Source organism: Rhea pennata, chromosome 17 (genome assembly GCF_028389875.1).
Source record: "Rhea pennata isolate bPtePen1 chromosome 17, bPtePen1.pri, whole genome shotgun sequence".
NCBI lineage: Eukaryota > Metazoa > Chordata > Aves > Rheiformes > Rheidae > Rhea > Rhea pennata.
Window position 1 is genome coordinate 13,665,918 of NC_084679.1, and position 19,285 is coordinate 13,685,202.

The 19,285-nt window shown below is 50.4% G+C and overlaps 1 protein-coding gene and 1 long non-coding RNA gene across 2 annotated transcripts in view; both read right to left on the bottom strand.

The window, feature by feature from the left end:
- TBX5 (T-box transcription factor 5) overlaps positions 1 to 18,994 on the bottom strand; it is a 74,068-nt gene extending 55,074 nt beyond the window's left edge. Inside the window, exon 1 of the mRNA XM_062590539.1 lies at positions 18,952 to 18,994. The gene's annotated coding sequence lies outside the window, so the exon portion shown is untranslated. The remainder of the gene's footprint in view (positions 1 to 18,951) is intronic.
- LOC134148329 (uncharacterized) lies at positions 2,303 to 13,651 on the bottom strand. Its single transcript, XR_009960197.1, has 3 exons — positions 13,566 to 13,651; positions 3,856 to 3,969; positions 2,303 to 2,408 (listed from the first exon to the last, which is right to left on the bottom strand). It is a non-coding gene; the product is annotated as an uncharacterized LOC134148329 (long non-coding RNA).
- Positions 18,995 to 19,285: the final 291 nt, after the last annotated feature.

Below are 19,285 nucleotides of genomic sequence, written 5' to 3' on the forward strand. Positions count from 1 at the left end.
CACAGATGTCACGTGCGGGTGCGTTCGCCCTGCCTTTGTCGCAGACATGCCTGGACCCACGCATGCACGAATCCACGTGCTCAGGGTGCAACTACAGGTGGGGACGTGTGGATGTGTCTGAATATTCACATATACACACAGAAAGATGCATGCACGAATGGGATAGGCATGGGTGCACACTCTTGTAGCTAGAGGTGGACTGATGCTAACATGCGGCACAGCACCCATCCACGCCCGAGGCTGCTCCTGCCCTGCTCAGGGCTGACATCCCTGCCTCTGCCTCCCCACAGCCCCTCCGCGCCCCTCTGCCTTGCCCTGATAACTAATCTGCTTCTCTCTCGTGTGACCGAGCTCCGCTTTGGCCAGGGCATGATGAAGGAGGAAAGAAAAGAGAAGGAAAATAGAAGATTTTGTCCTGCCTAGCGCTGGTCGGAAGGAGCGGGGAGCCCGCGGTGGGCTGCAGCGAGGGGAGCCGGGGGTGGCTCGGGGCCTGCAGATTTTCTCCGAGAGAGAGGAGGAAAAAGAAGGCTCGCTCTGCGCAAGCATAACATGAATTTCCAAAAACCCTCGCTGTCAAAAGCGTCCCCTAACTCCTCCTCTGTCTGCGGAGCGGCTCCTCTCCCCTCCTCCTGGCTCACGGAGCCGTGTGGCGTAGGTAGCTCCAGATAAGTGAAAGTGGTATTTTTATAAGCTGATAAAAGGACTTATCTCGGCTTTCCCGAATCTGACAAAGATTCCCTAATTGGTCATTTGCCCACAGCAGCCTCCCCAGCCTTGGTGCCGGCATTCGCTATTTTCAGCTGCCAAAGCGGGGTGTCCTCGCCGGGGCCCCGTCGCACTGCGACCGCGGGGCTCCCCCCTCCCGGCGGCCGCGGGGCCCCGGCGCCGTCACCCTCTGCCCCGCAGGCTCTTTCGCTTCCAGATGCTCCCAACTACTTTCTGTTGATTCCCACCTGCCCCCCTCCGAGCCTTTTTCCTCCTCACTTCATTTAGGGAACGAGCCCAGATCGGTTTTCCTCTACGTCCCGTTCCCTGCGCTTTGCTGCCTCCTGACCCCATCACCTCTCACTAGCTCTAGCCCAGCCGCAGCACAGGCCGGGCGAGATCGGCTTGGGCAGCTAGCGGGTGCACTAGGCCGTGGAGGGGACTGCCTGGGACTTCCCTGCCCAGATCGCCCTGCAGAAATCACTGCTCTCCCGATTCCCCATCGGGGAGAAGTTTTCCTTGCAGCCCGGACGCGCTAATCAGCCTCTCACCGTGCCTTGGCGGGGCGCGCCCATAAACCGGTTATTGGGTCTTTACATGACACCCAAGACGCTTTATCAGCTGGAAAAAGTTCCCCAGCACGTGCTAATACGCGTTCAGGCAGGGCCAAACCCCTCTTTTATGGACGGGTAAGGGGTGCAGATGCGCACAGGTTTTGCAGCCATCCTACCGGACGCGCCCCACCGGCTGCGGTGGTTAAATGGAAATCTAATCCACCGGATTAAACACAAGTCAGGGAACAGCAAACCGAGATCTTTTTTTTTTTTTTTTTTTTTTCTTCAATGGGACGCCGGGTCCCATTGAAATCCGGTAGGATCGTCTCGGAGCTAACTGCCCGTGGCACCGTTTTCACCGCGCTTGCCCCGTGCCACGGGCACCCGCCGCGATGCCCAGGCTTCCCCCTCCTGTGCATTCTAGTCACCAGGCTAACAAAAAAACAAAGCGCTTCGGAAATGCGTTTATTTCTTAACACGCAGCCCTTGCAGCCAGCTCGGATCACAAGCCTTGAAGAGAGCCGAGAAGTTGCCCGCTCAACTTATTTCTCGGTCTGCATTTTATTTTATTTTCCTGGGGAAGGGGGGAAGGGGAAGGGGAAGGGGGAATTAACGGCCCATCTGACCTATCAGTGGTGTACGCACATGAATCAAGCGCAATCAAAGAGTCCAGTGTCAGCGTTAGCCTGACCCCTACGACTGACTCAGGGCTTCTTGCTCAGCGAGGCCCGTTTTGGCCAGACCAGCTTGAACCTTCTCTCCAGGCTTATTAATGATCAGCGAGCTCCCAGCCTGGCCCGGCTGGTTTTGGGTTACAGCTCGGCGCAGCCGCCCCGTGTGTGCGGGGCCCTTCGTGAAGGACCGGGCTCTGCCTGCAACCCGCAGAATGGCCCCACTGGTTAGAGAAAAACGCGTATCACCGCTTAAAAATGTCCAATGAAAAGAATAAATCGTGAAGAGCAAGAAGGTGGGTTTTTTTTCTTTTCTTTTCTCCTTTCTCTGTCTTCTCTCTCTCGCTCTCTCTCTCTCTCTCTCTCTTTTTTTTTTTTTTTTTTTTTTTTTTTTTTTTTTTCCCCAGGAACGTGCACTGAGACCCGGGAGCCGTGTTCACATCTGTCACTTTGCTGCATGGTTTTCCCCAAGTTTTCCCTGTAAGGAAAAGCAGCTGGTCAGGTTCCTCTCGGTCCTTGCACGGGTGGGAGCCCAGCTGCAAGGTCAAGCGCTTTGGGAAGGGGTGAAGACCCTGGTGCGACCCCACCGTGTGGTCACTTGGGACCTGTAGCCCGTGGATGTGCTCCAGCACCTGACCTTGAGGCTCAGCAGGTGCCAAAGCACAGAGGCACGAAACCTCTTTATGGCCCATATGGATTCCCCAGACTGAGTCTGCATTCAGGGATCTTCATAAACAGGGGGCATTGGAGCACACCATTAAATACTTTCACTCTCACAAACGGGAATGGACAGAAGCCCATCAGCTCATCCCCAAATCAAATCTCCAAAAGGACATCCTGGTTTGTCTGTAGGAGCTGGTTCCAACATAAGTCTTTTGGAAAATATCCCATGATTCCTCTTCCTAGTAAACTTTCCCCAGCCCCAAGAGGGGCACAAAAATCAGCAAGTGATTCTCGAGAGGAAATGCTGTGCAGCCATTGTTGTGCCGCAGCAGTTCCCAATGGGGATGTATACAGTCCTGTTAAAGTTTCAAGTTCAACCTCCATTTAAATGTCATTTTTAATGGAAATAGTGCAAGCTCCTCTTCTCCTCAGCTAGTCAGACCTGGGCTATTTTTATTACTTCAATGCAAGCTTTCACTGACTTTTGCTTTTAACCTATTCCTTTCAGGTATTTTATATATAGATTTTCCCCTCCTGTTAAAAAAAAAAAAAATAGACATCCACCCTCTCTCAGCTACATTTGGCTCTTCATCAACTTTAATGGGTTAGCTATCATTAAATTTTGTTATTTTATTTTTTTTGCAACTGGATAAGCTCACATGGGAAAAGCCAGCACCCACAATCCTTTTTCTTGGGGAGGGGGATTTGTCACCTGGGCCAGCTGGCACTGCAGCCTTCACCTTTCATGGGAGCAGCCCAGCCTGGCCCTGACCCAGCTCAGAGCAAGGACCACACTGTTCCTGGCTTTCGTCAGGTGTGAGAATGGAGGCTGCAACAGAGCTATCTGCTCCCATCAAAACCTAGTGCCAGAAAACTCAATACGCTCAGAAATTAGCCTGAGCTTCTTGAGAGTGAATTCAGAGGGAGGCAGGCCAAGGATGACAGATGGGAACAGGTCCAGGGCCAGGAAGAACCACGAGCACACATCTCTGTTTCAACCAGTTGCCTTGTCTCAGATAAGCACTGACAGGCATGCCAAAAACACCACTGCTGCTCACAGCACTCTGCCAAAGGTTTTCTGCCACCAGATTCTGTGGAGCAGCACACTGTTGGACCACAGTCCAAGCTGCCAGTAAGTCACCATCGTCTCTCCTGTTGCCAAAGAGGCTCCTTAGAAGAGTCAAAACAAAGGGTAGGCCCCTAGGCTAGACCAGGGAGGACCGGTTCACTTATAACAAATGCTGTGGTAGTATGGCTACTACCTCAGTCTGCGGAATTCCTTAGCTGTAGTCCTTCATCCCCTGCTGTGACTTGTTCTCCCTTGGCTGCACCAAGGAGGGCTCTGTACCATCCAAGGAGCTGGAAATCTTGGTTTCCTGCATGGATCATCACAACAGAGACATAATTATGGGACAAGATCAAGAGAGGGCATCCACTTCAATTCCAGTAGGATAGGCTGTCTGAAACTGTGAGCATAACAACTGTTGCCCATCCTATTTGGCAGTTTCTGAATTAGTTTGATGGTGTCTGTGCAGTCCCTAGTGCATAAGTGTCCTTATTACACCACGCAGTCTCAAGGCCAGCAGCACTTGCTGACCCAGGCTTCCAAGCAGTCTCAGGGCAGTACTCCAATGAGCTGTGGCCACAGACTGGTCATGTCAGCTCAGATCCCCCAGCTTCGTAGAAAGAGCTTTTCTGTGTCTAAGACATCGGGTAAAAGAGCATAGGAAGTCCAGGACTGATCATCAATTTAGTGCAATTTTGGACCGCTTTTTTTTTAACGTCTGAGGTCCCATTTGTAAAATGGCAGAATAGCCTGGTGTCTTTCATAATGTCATGATTTAGTCCTAAAGGCTTAGGTAGGCTAAGTACTTTGAGATCCCCTGGGTGAGGCTTATCCACTGTGGAAATAGGAGACTTCAGCATTACATGGCTGTGTAATGATGTAAGACAACAAGCGAGCATCTGTTCATTTCTTCCCAGCCCCACTCTTGACTCTACCCAGAGCATGTAGCTGGCCACATAGGAAAGGATGGAAATTCAGTAGCCCTCTCATTAGGGCCAGTCTTACTGGGGAATGGGCTAAAATACGTCTACCACTACAGATATGATCAAACCACAGCCCAGATAACCCCCACTGGAATTGTTGCCGTTGCCAAGAGTAGAAAATCGAATCAAAGGGAACAGAGAAGGAAAGGAGTGAAACTGTGTTGAGGTTGCCGGAAACAGAAGCAAATTTGCCTGGAGAACAAGCCCTCCAGTATCCGTTAGTTGGATGTAAGTGGTACTTAGGACTTTTACAAGCCTTATGCATCGGAGTGAATTTTGCCAGAGGCAGAGAGTACCTGCATTATGCGATACTCGCCAGGACAGATGTACCAACCCTGGGCAAGCTTCCTTAGGCTGTGATTTTGACTAAACTTTCCAAAAATCTTTGTCTTACTTTCCAGAGACTGAGATTGATTATGAGCCTCAAGTCCAATAAACTGTAGCTGCCTGGGGATCCTGGCAAGAGAAAAGCAGCTCTGCAGAGTAATATCTCTTTCCCCAAGATACTTGGGGTATCTACAGAGGGTCCTCCATCTTGCACCAGTCAAGTTGTGCTGGAATGGAGGTACCTAACTCCCTGCAGCATTTCTGCAAAAAAAAAATATAGACTTTCAATTTCTACTTCTATGGGAAGTCCTTAGCACACATTTGGTGCAGTTTACAGGATGATGATGACAATGTGTTTCTCCTAAATAAAATCCATTTTTAAAGAGTACATGTGCAATCACTTTGGGTTTTGGCCTGTATTCAGGAAAGAATTTCCCCTCGGGTCAGATTTGGCAGGGACTGGTAAGATTTTCTTGCTTTCCTCTGTAGGGTGGGCCATGGTCCACTTCCTAAGATCATCTGGACATTTTCATCTAACAATTTCCCTGCTACTGCTGAGACCTGGGACACTGGCAATGCCCTTGATCTCTCCTGCATGTTGGAGTTTTTGTGGCTTTTGGTCTTTTGTACTAACAGTCTTAAATTTGTTATAGGGTGTTGGAAAGTGTTTTATGGCCTGTAGAGTATGCAGTGGATGTTCTGAAGACTCCTCTGGATTAAGCGGCTCTTACTTGGTCACCTGAAATTGTGAGCGCCTGCACTCAGTGACACAGGTGGTCCCCTCTCACTTTGTTACTTTCCCTTATCTTTCTGTAGCAGGGGTCTGACGTCAAATACAAGGCAATTACACACACTGTATAGTCATGTGTGACATCTCCTTTCTTTTATTCAAAGTGTGATGTGTATAAACCATAGGGGATAGGGGATGTTAGGACAATAAACAGGATCAAAGTCCTGGGACTGGGAAATTATGAAACCTAGGCTCTGCTCCTGTCTTGCTGCTAACCAATTGCATGGGACACTTCAGTTCTTCAAGTCCCTCATTTTGCTGTCCCACTGCAGAGGGGACTCATCTCAGGGAACATGACTACCTGCTGTACAGGCATGTGGCCCATGCTGGTTATCCCAAGATCTATCCCTAGTCAGGAGTGAGACTGGCATGAGTGTTTTGTCTAGTCCTAAGATACGTGTCTGCAACAGTAAAGATGACCTGTCCTGGTATCTGTCCATTGCTGAAGAAGGAAGATATCCAATTTAAACTGTCTAATTTTTATATTCCTTAGCCCTGGTGTAGCATCATGTGTGATGAGCTTAGCACAGCAGCTGCTTGAGCTTGACCGGGTCTCCATTACTCCTGCAGAACAGGTAATAAGGACAGGTCCATTTGTGTTAAATACAGGACCTGTGAAACCAACCAGGACGTGATGTGGTACAGTATGATGCCTCTGATGGACTGTTTGACACAAGGGTACCTATTTCAATACATATCTAATTCTTGGTTATATCAGTAAGGCCTCCACACAGCAACAGCCCAGTGGAGAGAGAGCAGGATGGGATGCTGCTGTTACCCTGGCTGCTCTGAGAGTGGGAGGTAACAGAGTAAGAGAGACATCCTGGACAGGGCCTCAGTCCTAAATTGCTAAATTCCAGCCCAGGCAGAAGTGCTGGTCCACAGTGCCTGTAGATAGGGACTACTTTACAGGTTAGATCTCCCTGTGAGAATCTTCACCCACTGTGACTACAGTAAACCTGCATCTTCTAGGTGCTTCTGATACTCGTATCTCACCTACATTTGAAAAAAAAAAAAAAAAAAAAAAAAAAAAAAAAAAAGAAATTTTGTTTATAACACACCAAACTCACTTGAAGACCTTTATGCTTTCCATCCTGGGCAGTGCACAGACACCTTGATGACTGTGCTGGGTGAGGTCACTCCTAAGAGAGTGTCATATTCTATACAGAAGAGAGAAACTGCTCTGTGTTAGTGGGAATGGAAGAATTCATGCTGGGACCTCCTTCCAACCTCTGCTCTCCCACATAGGACTTGTACACGTCTTCCACTCCCAAGTCCTTGCTCTTACGTTCAAATGGAAAAGCCAGTACCACTTGAGCTGTTATCCCACTGCATCCATCCCTCCCCTGCAATAGTCTGCTTCAATTTTGTTGCATTTTCACCTCCTCTGATCCTTGGTCTGGGGATTCTGAGATTCCCATCTCAGGCCGTCCTCCTTGTATCACACAATAAAGTCCTTCTGTCTTTTCTGGTTTTCCATTTTTTTTAAAAAAAGATGTAAGGAGCTTACAAGAAGCTGTAAGAGGGACTGAAGCCACAGCAGTAAACAGAAGAGGAATGTATTTCTAATTTCCAGAGGGGCTGTTATGATGGATAAAACCATTTTTAGGCAGAAAAAAATATGGTGAATCCCCACGTAGGCATATACATGCTTGCAATCACAGTGCTTGTGCCTAGTATCCAGTTCATGTATCAGCTGTTACACTGTATTTGTTCTTATGTAGCAAACTGCATGCCCTTCAGAGATCATCATAACTGAGCAAGAAACAGTTTAGCGAAAGCTGCTGAGGCAGAGACAACTAGAGGTAAAAAAAAAGACCTGCTAAGACCTGTTGAACCCACAGACCATTGCAGTATAAGTGAACTCCGTGGGAGGGTGATCAAAATGTAATAACTTCAAAAGTGGACAGAGTGCAAGAGAGAAACAGTGACTATGTACGTGACCTGTTGCTTCTTCTGGAATGTGACATGGATGGGCAAAGCTGGTACAGGAGTGGAAATAGAGTCAGTATCTGATGGATGCATCTGCAGCACAAGGAGCAGCGCACTGAAGTAGAAGAGCTGGTATAAAACATAGGCAACCATCCAAGCCACTTGACTTCAGCAGCAGAACCTCAGATCTGCTCTGCAGCGAGGCAGGATCTCCCTCCCACTGAATAATGCCTGTTTTATCGTCACCTCCTGTACACAGCTAGCCTTTTGCACCCTTTTCTTGAAAGCTCTGTTACCTCAGTCAGGAATATTGCCTACACTTCCCAAGAGTACAGCTAAAGCTCTAACAGGACAATTTTATCCAGAGACTCTTCATCTAGCACCTTTGCTTTGTTTAGCTCATTAGTTAGGCAACATCTAAGCTCAGTACTCGGAGGTGACTGGCCTGGGCATTAGATCATGGAATAACATGAGCTCCCTGTGCAGCTGAGAGCCAACACTTGACACCTGCCTTCTTCCATCTTCACAGCCTGGTACTTCTGCTATACTAGCCTATAGGCCTCCATTCAGTCAATCACCCTCACACTTGATAGCTACTGCCTGCCCAGCTGTCCCAGTGTTTCCAAACACACAAACCCATTCCCCTGGTCCTTCCCATAGAAGAATGAGTGTTGCACTCATGGTATTGTGTGCCTTTGAGAAATCAGTAGAGCGCTGAAAGAATTACATATGGTTGAGATAAGTACAGAGAAAATGTGTAGACATTTACACAAATATCCAATCCTCTCAGGCTGAGCCAGTGGCAAAAGAGAAGAAGCAACCCTATTGTCTCAAAAAACAAAAAAATCCATCAAAGAAATATCAAAAGCAAACATTACCAGGAATAATAATTGCACCCCAGAAGTAGCAATCAAAGAATCCAGGTCTAAGGTAATGTAAAAATAGCCACAAAGACTAAGGGAAAAGAGGGAGATATTTGTAGCATGCACACTGCTGAATTCTCAGTGGAAATGCAGATGGGTTTGTCTCATTTCCTCCTAAGCTCTTGCTGAAATATCAAACAGCACAAAAGACCCCCTACCCGCACTTAGAATACAACTGTCGAGTGCATAAGCTCTCTCTCCACATTGCATTAGGCACATTTCCATTCAGCAACCAACTTCTTTGGACTCCCATTCCTATTCCCCAAAAGTCAGAAATCTGAACTGAGAAACTGCTTTTGACAGTCCTTTATTTGCAAATCTGCTTATCTTTCAAAGGATTTTAGCTAGGAAACTTCAACAAATGAGAAAATTAAGTGGTCACCGATTCTTGCATCTGTCTGAAGCAAGGATTTCCCCAGAGGAGGACTAAGAGTTTTCGAAGGATACTCTCTCCTGTTCCCCACTGATGTGCCCTCTTTTCCCTTTCCCAGTATTCAGTATTCACTCTCAGCCCTTCTACATCCCTATTACCCAAAATCCAGCTGCTCTTCCAGTCTCTACTACCCAGACCAGCCTCCTCTTTTATTCCCAGAAAAGACTTTTTTTCAGTGGTGTGTAAGCACCACTTCCTATCCATTTTGTCCTTTTGAATAGACGTACCAGCCAGGGGAGGGGGAGAGGAATAATAGCAGATAACCTTTTAGAGAAGATTTTGGGCCACAGAATAAACCCCAAGACTGAAATCAATACTGTAAAACAAGGAAGGATTGAGACAGAGAAGTGCAGCTGACTGACTGACTGACCAAGGAATAGGAATAGATGATAGCTGCACTATAATAAATAAACATAACAGAGCAGGCTGAGATCTCCAGACTGGGCTCCTCAAGGTGAGAGTTGAACAAATAATCAAACGTACTTATCAATTACTGTTTTTATCACAATGTATTAGCTACCTCAAATGCTTCGGGTGTTTTCAAAGGGATTAGTAAATAATGCTTTCCTTTACTAACATTTTGTGCGTCTCTTTTATGCTACTCTGCTAAGATCCAGCACCTTCCAAAAGGGACAGAAAATAAGTGAATAAATAAACATTACATCAGCTCCTCAAAACGTTGAAGAAAGAACGGTCTGAAAAGGCTCAGTTATGTTAAATATTTGACGGAGATGAGAGAACATCTCCAGAATTTCCATTACAGGATCTTTCATAGTAGCATTTGATGTCACAGGATTAAGGGAGTTGCAAGATTCCTCCACATGTACGATTTTCTGCAACTCTGAGGCTACACTCCCCTTCATGTAATAAGGCAGGGCTGATGAAACACTCAAAAGGACTTAAAGCACAATGTAACTAGAAATGCATGAACTGTTTACCTTGGATCATTTGGGATCTGCAGAGGACTTTTCAGGAGCCTGTGTGGAGTTGCCTGGCTTGCTACGTGCTTTTTGCCCTTGTAGCCATACTCCAAATTGCATGCAGGAGGCAGCTAAGATAGCATAGCATACTTTCCTAATATATTTCTATGGAAGCAAATGTTGCTATAGTGATATTGTGGTCTCAGGGACAGAAGAGTGTGAAATTACTCATGGCTGAGAAGGTGCCTTGAAGACAATCTTGCCATTAAATTGTGGGTCTTGCTGTGGAGAAGTAGCAATGAGAAGGGTAACGATAAGTGTGATGGTACCGACCAGAGCAGTGTTCTGGGGAGCCAGGCATGGGCCAGCCCCCAGCTCCTGCGATCTGAGCAGAAGCGATTGCTGGATGTTTTTCTGATCTTCTGCACGATGACAAACCCCCCCCCCCCCGCCCCGCTCACAGCAGCGCGCTTGTGTGCTTTAGCCTGCCTAAACCAGGGAAACACCCTGGCTCCACCTGGAAAGAGGAAAAGCTGGAGAGCTCCCCACAACATCCCTTGGAAGCCCCTTCCACGAGCCCTCGCCTGCACTGTTGGCATCTCTGCAAGCTTTACCCTGCGGACTTGCTGCCTCCAGCTCCCAGAGGGGTTTTGCTTTCCTGAGCTCCGTGGAGCCCAGCCCCGTCCCGGCGGGGGCCGGCAGCCACGGGCGCCGCGGCCCTGCGTGGGCCCCGGGCCGTGGCGGGGAGAGTGAGCAGGGAGCCCAGGGGTGCCCGTGTCGGACGAAAGCGGTCTCGCTCCGAGTTTTTTTTTTTTTTTTTTTTTTTTTTTTTCCCCTCCACTCTGGATTTCCAAATTAAAAGTACCCATCGCAGTTCCCCGTCCCAACCCCGTTTCCTGCCGGTTTGCCCCCTTCCCTGCAAAGAGGGAAAAGGGGGGGGGGGAAAGGGAGTCGTCCTGCCTAAACGCTGAGACCTTTTCCGAGAGCTTTCTGTTGCCGCAGAAAGTCCCTTAATCATCTCTAAGATTAACATAAAAGTCGCTGAGGTTAATATCGGCGAAGCCAAACTATAAACTGAGAATTACGCTTTAGCCTAAATAAATCATCGCCTGCGAGGCCGCGTCTGTGGCAGTGTGGGGAGAGAGGAGGGGGGGAGCTCTGGAGCGCTGGGATCCCACGGGGGGCTGTGAACCCACGGTGGGCCGCGGTGCGCGGGCGAGGCGGCCGGGAAAGACCCCGGGTCGGGGGATCGGGGCAGAGCGGGACCGGGGCTGTGCGGCCAGAGACCTGGTCTGGAGCTCCGGGAGAAATCTCTTCGGTGGTACCCAAGGAAACCTGCCCGGATACTCCCTGATTTGGGGACTCGGCTCTTTCTAGCTGTCTCCAAGCGGAGAGAGTCCAGCTTCAGCCTTTGGCGGCCCGAAGTCGCCTTTGGAGACGAGCGCGGCGTTTCCAGCTACGGCAGTAGTCACCCTTCCTAAAGGGCAGCCTGTGCCCCCTTCTATCGCCAGACCTTCTCCTCCCCACCCCACGATCCCGCTTCCTCTCCCCCTGCGGGAAGTGCCCCTCTAATGATTCCCCTGCCTTCGTGCTCTGCAGTTTGTCAGGACGGCTGACTTAAAGCCATCTTGCATCTGTTTCTCCCAGAGAGCCGCGCTCGCCTACATTTTAATAAACCCTATAATTTACACATTTCCCTCATACCCTGTAATTTCACCACCCCGAGACCCAGCGAAGGGAGAAAGCGCAGAGCAGGGAGCACTCGCGGAAAGCGCTGCCAGAGAATCACAAATAAGTAGAGGGTTTAAATCTGCAGCTGTAAAATAATCCAGGGGAGGCAGCCAACAATGACTGAAAAATAAACATCTCCCCTTGCAAATCCCGCAGCCAGCCCCGCTCCTTGCAGGCCTGCTCTGCCAAGAGGTCGGGTGCTGTGGGAAACGCGCCGGGAGAGTCCAGAAAAAAGAAATAACGTGGGTTATATGGACCCCTTTTATAAGGCAACTGTTAGCGGTAACTAAGTTTAAAATTATATATTCCATAAAGTCTCTCTTTTTCCCCCACTAAGTGCCAGAACCACTCGAGGAAGCCGACACACGCTTCCCATTTGAAAATGTGTTATTTGACCATTTTTATTCTCTGCTTTTGTTCTCGGGGCAGCAGCCCCTCCGAATGCGAGGGGGGTTATTTCTGCGCGGAGATCAAAGCGGCCCTGTGTATACACACACTCTCGCAAATTATGTATTTGTGATCAAGTAACGCAGCATCAGAAAAAGCTAGGAGCGCATGTGGGAGAGTGAGATATTTACACAGGCCTGGCCAGAGGCAGAGGCATTATTTTAAGTGTTTTTCACCGGTGCCAAGTCATCTGTTCACGTGTACGTGTGCGCGCGTAAAGATGATGGAGAGAGCATCTCGCCAAAGCCAGGAAATTCAAAATTAACCCCCCAGTTCCCCGACATTTCCTGCCCGGCCCGGACTCCTGACGCGCTTCGTGCTCCCCTTGCTCCGCTCGTGTCAGGGTGCCGATGGGATTCAGACGGACAGGAGGGGCCGGCGGCAGGCCGTGGGGTCCGCGCCGCGCCCGCGCGTGGGCCGGGCCCGGCGGGGCTTGGAGGCCGCGGCGCTGCGGGGCCGCTCCACGACACACACCAGCTCCTCTCGCTTCTTCCACGAGCGTAGCTTTATAGCCCACATAAAGAAATATATATATTTCCCCTATAAAGGCTTGGCTTAACCAACGGATCTCAACCAGGTTCTTCGGCATGGCAGGGGGGAACGACACGCACAAAGAAAGAAAGAAGGAAAGAAAGAAAAGCAATCTGGGCTGCGCTGCAGCCTCCATAACCCGGAGAAGAAGCGCTGCGCCGAGTTTTGCGACATGAAGGGTAAAACGCGGAGGGTGAGGAGGGGACTAGCCGCCGGACGCGGAGGTAGGGCTCGCCCCGGAGCAGCGAGGTGGCTGCATCCCGGGGGACCCTGCTCGTTCCCTGCTGCATTTCCAGCCTCGAGAAGTTGCGGGGAAGATCCCCAGCAGGATTCAGCCCGGAGATCAGTCAAATAGATTAAAAAAAAAAAAAAAAAAAAAAGCTGAAAGCCGGTTTTACCGCTGCGCGACTCTCTGTAGAAACAAACCCGCGGGTGCACCGTGAATGTTCGCGTAGGGCCCGGGGCAGAGGAGAGGAGGGGAGCCCCAGGGTGCTCCCTCGGCCACGCGTGTGCGTGGGCAGATGAGCGAGCGCCGCGGTTGGGCGTAGTCCTCAGCCGCCTCTCCCTTCGCTCCCACCCGTGACCACCTCGCCAGCCGGGACCGGGGCAAAAAGAGAAGCCTCCAGGAGCTGGAAGCGCTGAGCCAGCCCTTGCAAAGAGAAGCGGCCCGTGGCCGGTAGACGAAGGCGGAGGAGAGCGGCAGAGCCCTCGGCCCGGCCTGTCCCCCGGGCCGGGACAGCCGCGACAGCCTGGGCCGCTGGGGCCTGCGCCTACCCCCTCCACCCCCACCCCGGGGAACCGGCCAGCTCCAGGAATCGGAAAGTGGAGCAAGAGAGAAGCCAAGTCTGGCAACATATTTACGATGTAAAAAAAACATGATAAAACTTACACTGAAATTATTTCAAAGCCGGGGGTCGGGGTGGAGGGGGATCTTTTAAGCGCGAATGGACTCGAAATGTCCTTTCCTGGTGGGTGGCTGGAGGACGGTCGGAGGAGACAGCGGGAGGGTGGGTGGATAAAGATCCTCCTGGGAACTGTAAAGCAGCAAATCTCTGCTGTGTGCCAACACGTAGCCTAGGAGGCACAGAAAGGGTGGAAATGGTCCAAAATAGGGCGCAAGGCGAAGCGCAGGGCCCCAGAGCCTTCCACAAAGGTTGGGAAAAGGGGCCCAGGGTAGGGCGGGGGGAACCACAGACCCCACCTGGGGGAGGGAGCCCATGGGGCGAGGAAGGGTGCTCTGACCCGCATGGGTGTTGTCTGCCTTTCTTCCGCCCCACTGTGCTTCTTGCAGGGACAAGGAGCCCCCGCGCAAACACCAGCATCGCGGAGCATCCGCAGAAACACTGCGCACACAGCCAGGCTAGCTACGCAGCTTCTCCCCCCCCCCCGCACACACTCTTAATCTGCATTATTATTAGCTGTATTTTATCCTAGGAAAAACAAACGTCTCTCTCCCTTCCCATCACACACCGAGGGGGTAGGGGGGTGGCAGGCGCAGATAACAAAGCAGCTGGTGTGGAACGACGTTGTAAGGAAATAATTGATATGTAATAAGCCTGAGTGAATCTATCCCAAAGAAAATATTGCGTAAGCGGTTATGATTAAACATGCCCGAGCGAAAGGCGCTCTCATAAAGGAGTAATGGAGCTAAGGAAACAAATGATCATTGGGAATGTTAAACACAGAGGGGCATTTCATCACACAAACATAAATTCAGCTTGAAAGAGACTTGGGAAAAAAAAAGGAAAAAAAAGAAAAGAACACCCCCCCCCGTCCCCATCAGGTTGTGCGGTGGATGCCGTTTGAAGACGCTGGCAGCGCGGGGGAAATAGCAGGCGACCCCCACCTGGCCAAGGAGGGCCCGATCCTGCCATGTATTTTTAAACCCAGACCTGACCCAACTCACCGTCCTGCAAAGCCCCAGCAGCGCCCCCGGCCCCGAGGCTTCCCCCGGCCGCGCAGGAGCCCGCACCGCTGCCCTGTGCCTCCTCCCCGGGCCGGGCAGCGCTAACCCCGTTCTCAGCCCTTCCCCGATTTGGGGGCAACGGGTGATAAAAGGCCATGTTACTCCCGGACAAACGAAACGAAGAGCAAAGACTCTCCCCCACCCCTGGCCCTGCCTTTGCCACCTCTCCTGGAAAATGCCATTTGAAAAGCCCACAGCTCGCATCCATCCGGTGGGAAAGGCTCGCCGAGCAAAACCTGCTGGTTCGAGAGCCAAATCTCCCCTGGCTTGAACTGTTTCTAGCTGGCGGCTTTACAAATGGCAGCGCGCTCTTGGCTGAAACTCTCGCCGTCAGGCCCGGGGGTCGCGGGTGGGAAACTCGTTGCGAGAAGAAAGATTTGCTGCAGCACTCGCTCGCTCGGCTTTCGTGCAGGAGCGCCCCGGCGACGGGCCGGCCAGCGCTGCTGGCACCTGGCTCCGACCCTCCCCTCCCCGCACGGGCTCCTTACGAAGTATTTTATCTAATTCCTGCTCAGGACAGCTCATCACACTCATTTATCTCCTCTTCCCCTTCCCACGAGTAAGGTATAGCTCAGGTGCCTACTTGCACCAGGCTTGGAGCTTGCAGGATCGGCCCTGCAAACCCATCTGGAGACGGCTCGATCCGTCGGAGAGACTATGAATGGTTACAGGATTGCAGGAGTTTGTTTTCGTTTAAAGTAAAATGGGGGGGGGGAAGAGAAGAGGGAGATATTTATCTAACAACTTGAAATAATTTATCCTAGGAAAAGAAAAAAAAAAAAAAAAAAAAAAAGAAAGGAAATCTGGGCAAGAGTTTATCAGGCAGTTCCCTCTGCCAGCATGTTTTAAATGTATCAGTAATTTTAAAGTGTGTCTTCACTTAATATATTTTCCCCTTTCTCCTTCAGATGACAAGGAAGACCAGTGATTGCAAGATGTCTACAGACAGCGCCCTTTAAGAGTTTCCACATTGTATGGCTACGGGGGAAAAAAAATGTGTTTGTGGTTCTTACGTCCCTCCCGACAACTTTCTTATACTCGTCTCGTTTTATGGCGTCTCGTGTTCGGGCTGCGCACGGCGGCTTTTGAAATTACACTCGTTTCCCCTTCACGTCAAACCGGGATCCCTTCGGAGGGGCAGAAATTCCGGGGTGTCTGTGCGTGTCTAGTGAGAGAGAAAGGAATTTCTCCCAGAAACAGGCAAAAGCGGGAAATTCGCAAACTCGTGTCCGAAGTAACTCGTGATTTCCTAGCAAACCAAAGTGTAACGGTTGCCTTGGGGCGCTGGTTTGGGCTTGATGTAATGTTTTGGGGGCTGCTCAGGGGGCATTAGAGAAATCATCACTGAACTCTCTCTCTCTCTCTTTTTTTTTTTTTTTTTTTTTTTTTTTTTTTTTTTTTGCTTGGGAGGAATAAACTGCTTTGTGTGTAATATTAGCGAGACACCCAATGCCCTCATTTTCTTTGCAGCCATGAGTTGGTTTCCTGGGGATGGGTTGTTGGGAATAGGAGCTGGAAGCGGACTCGGGCACAGCAAGGCTACTGTTAGTGCTCGACATTAAAAACGATCATCACGCTTGCTAAGAGTTCAGAGCCTTCCGAGTGATAAATTACAACGGTTTCAACTCTAGAGCAAAAGTATCTTTTTTTCTCTCTCTGTCCCTCTCCCTCTCCTTTGGAAAGGACGCGAACGCCCCGTTTTCCAGATAGAAGGCACTTTTCTTTTTCATTTCCCCGTAATTTAAAACACAAACGTCCCCGGTACCCGAGAGCTCTTGCAATGCACTTGCCGGAGAAAACACGAACGCGCTTTTTGCTAGAGAGAGATCCCTGGCGGGCATGAGTGTCTGAAGAGGTTTCACAGGACTTTCTCCAAGTCGGAGGGAAGACGTTTCATTTCTGATTTCCTCCCTGCCTCCCCTTCAAAAGCAGCACTAGCTGCAAGGCGTTCAGAGAGCCCCTTGCCCTCCCCTCTCCCATCAACGGGCGCACAAATCAAAGCTTTGAAACGAACTTTAAAGCCGGAGGAGGAATGGGCCATTTCATTCCTTGAACTTCGTGTCGAATATTAAGACTGCCCGGACAAATTACCCAGGCTTGATTCAGGACGGAGAGCAGCAGCTTCGGAGGGGGAAAAAAAAAAAAAAAAAAAAAAAAAAAAAGGCAGTGGGAGGAAATTGCCCACGGTTCCAAAAAGATACTGGTTTCTTGGATCGCTGCACAGCAATTATGGCGAGGAGTTTATACACAAACACCTAAAAGCGAGATCAGGCAGTAGAAATAAGAGCCCGATTTTGTAGCTAATTTTGTGCAGAGACACTTCTAGTCACGGGCTTCAGGAGGAATCAAAACAACCCGTGAAACCGTTTGCAGGACCGAGCTCTTGAATTACCAGAAACTGGGTTAACTTCTGTTTTTAAGAATAGATCTCATTTAGGATCCTGAATCTATTTTATCCTGAAACTTGTGATGCTCAGAAGTTACACGATACTTGACACATTTTAGGCATTTTCAAAACTCTGACCTAAAACCAGCGCAGAAAATTCTGACGTGACGGTGACATTACCGTCACGTTACTATTCCTATATCAGTTTTCCGGTCACCGTAATTATCCCCAAATAGCACTGTGCAAGATATTACTTCTCCCCATGCAACAATCCAGCTACGACGATCCAGTATTTATGAATTTGTGAATGTGCTTCGATTATTGGCAATTCTGTATTCATAGAACTGAGACTATTCCAGAAGGCTATACGTTTACTAAAATGAGATAAATTGCCTTTTATTTTCACCCTTTTTCCCACATTTTTTCCCCTAATGGCTGCGAGCTCGCCTCGTCGGGGGCTGCAGCCCCCCATTCAGCTCCACGCACGTTTATACCTGCATAAACCTGCGCACATTTGGCCTCCGCAGACCTTATCCAGGCGTACTTCGTACCTCTTCTCCTAGCCACCCCCATGACTGACACGGAGAGCACTGAACGGCCGGGCCGCGGTTTATATGAATAACGGTTTTCATTATTTTCGAGGTGGGAGGGAGGCAGAAATAGGAAAGAAATAAATATATACGTAGAGCTACTTTTTGGATACGCGCAGCAGCAAATACAAACTCCCGAAAGGAGCCCTGAAAGAGCTGCTCGCCGAGAAGTTTCCCAACTATATTTGCTGTCGGGGCAGAAATCGGCAGCGGTTCTGTCTCCTTCAGCCCCGCGACGGCGGAGGTTGCGCGGCCTCGAGCCGCGGCGGGCGGAGAGGTGCGGAGGGGGCGCAGGTCTGGCCGTGACAGCCCCTTCCGCACCCGCGGAGCTGCCGCCGCCGCCGCCTGTCCCCTCCTGGCACTTTTTTTTTTCCTGCCATTTTCGAGGCACAGCTTTTCCCTCTGTTCACACCGTCTCTTTCTGCCTTCGGGAGGTAAGAGCCAGTCCCCTACCCCTTCGTGTCAAGCTGCTAACGTACATCGCGAAATAGCATATTAGAAAACAAAATAGACCAAAAAAAGGGGGGGGGGAAAGAAAAGAAAGAAAGAAAAAGAACGAAAAAATAACTTCGAAGCTTTGTACCATCTACAGTCAGGGGGTGCCGGATCCCACCGATGGCACAGGAAAGGGGAGGCGGGGAAAAGGGGTGGGTTTCTCTTTGATGAATTCCTAAACAATTTCTATTATTATTTTCTTCGCCAACTAAGGGTGAATACGGGGTCCAAACGGCGAGATTTGCTTTTCAAAGAGTAACATTAAATCAAAACACCTGTTACACATTAGCCCTCTCCCACTCCCTTTTAAATGAAATCAGAAAGAGAGAGAGAAAGAGAGAGAGAGAATACTGTTTTTCTCCCTTGCAATCGGGCATCAGAGCTAGAGAACTAGGCATCACTTAAGGAGAATAAATGAATAAGGCATTTGGGAAGCGAGCATAGGATTTTCGCAGAGCATCTTTACATGCACTTTCGCATCCAAAAGCCGATGGAGGCAGAGGCGATCCCAGATCTATCCCCGCTTCCTTACCCGGTAAACATAGACCCGGGCGGAGCTCGCAGCCCAGCCCAGAAACCGCCGCCAAACGCACGCACGGCTCCAGCCGAGGCACCCAAAACCTCCCCACATACGGACGGGGTCCAAACGCCTCCCCCAGCCCTGCCCATGACAGCTCGCGGGGGCACAACCCTCCCCCCCACACACTACGCGTGCCCGCCCCGTCGGGGCCTGTCCCACGCGTGTCCGCCCCGTAGGGGCCGAGCTCGCGCGCGGCGGCCCTGCGCCCTGAGTCCTCAAGCCCAGGCCGGCCCCCCTGGGCAGGGGGAGCCCCTTTACCTTGGCGGCAGTGCTGCGGGGCAGGGGCTCGGCTGAGGTCCCATGGATGCTGAGTGCTGCGCTTCCCCTGGCAGCAGGCTTAGCTGGCTACTGGCCCTATTTCCGCTTGTAACTACGAGGGGACCCAATGCCTCTCCTTGATAAGGTATCACAGTGTCTCTCCAGTCCGCGGTCAGCACCTTAGCTCTGAGCTCCACGGGACCGCTGGCAGCCGTTCCGGGACAGCAGGGATATGTCGAGGTATTTCTGGGAATAATCACATCACACAAGTGCTTACATTCCGGCTTCCTTTCTCTTTATCCCTACCACCAAGTTTGAAGTCACACCTTCTACT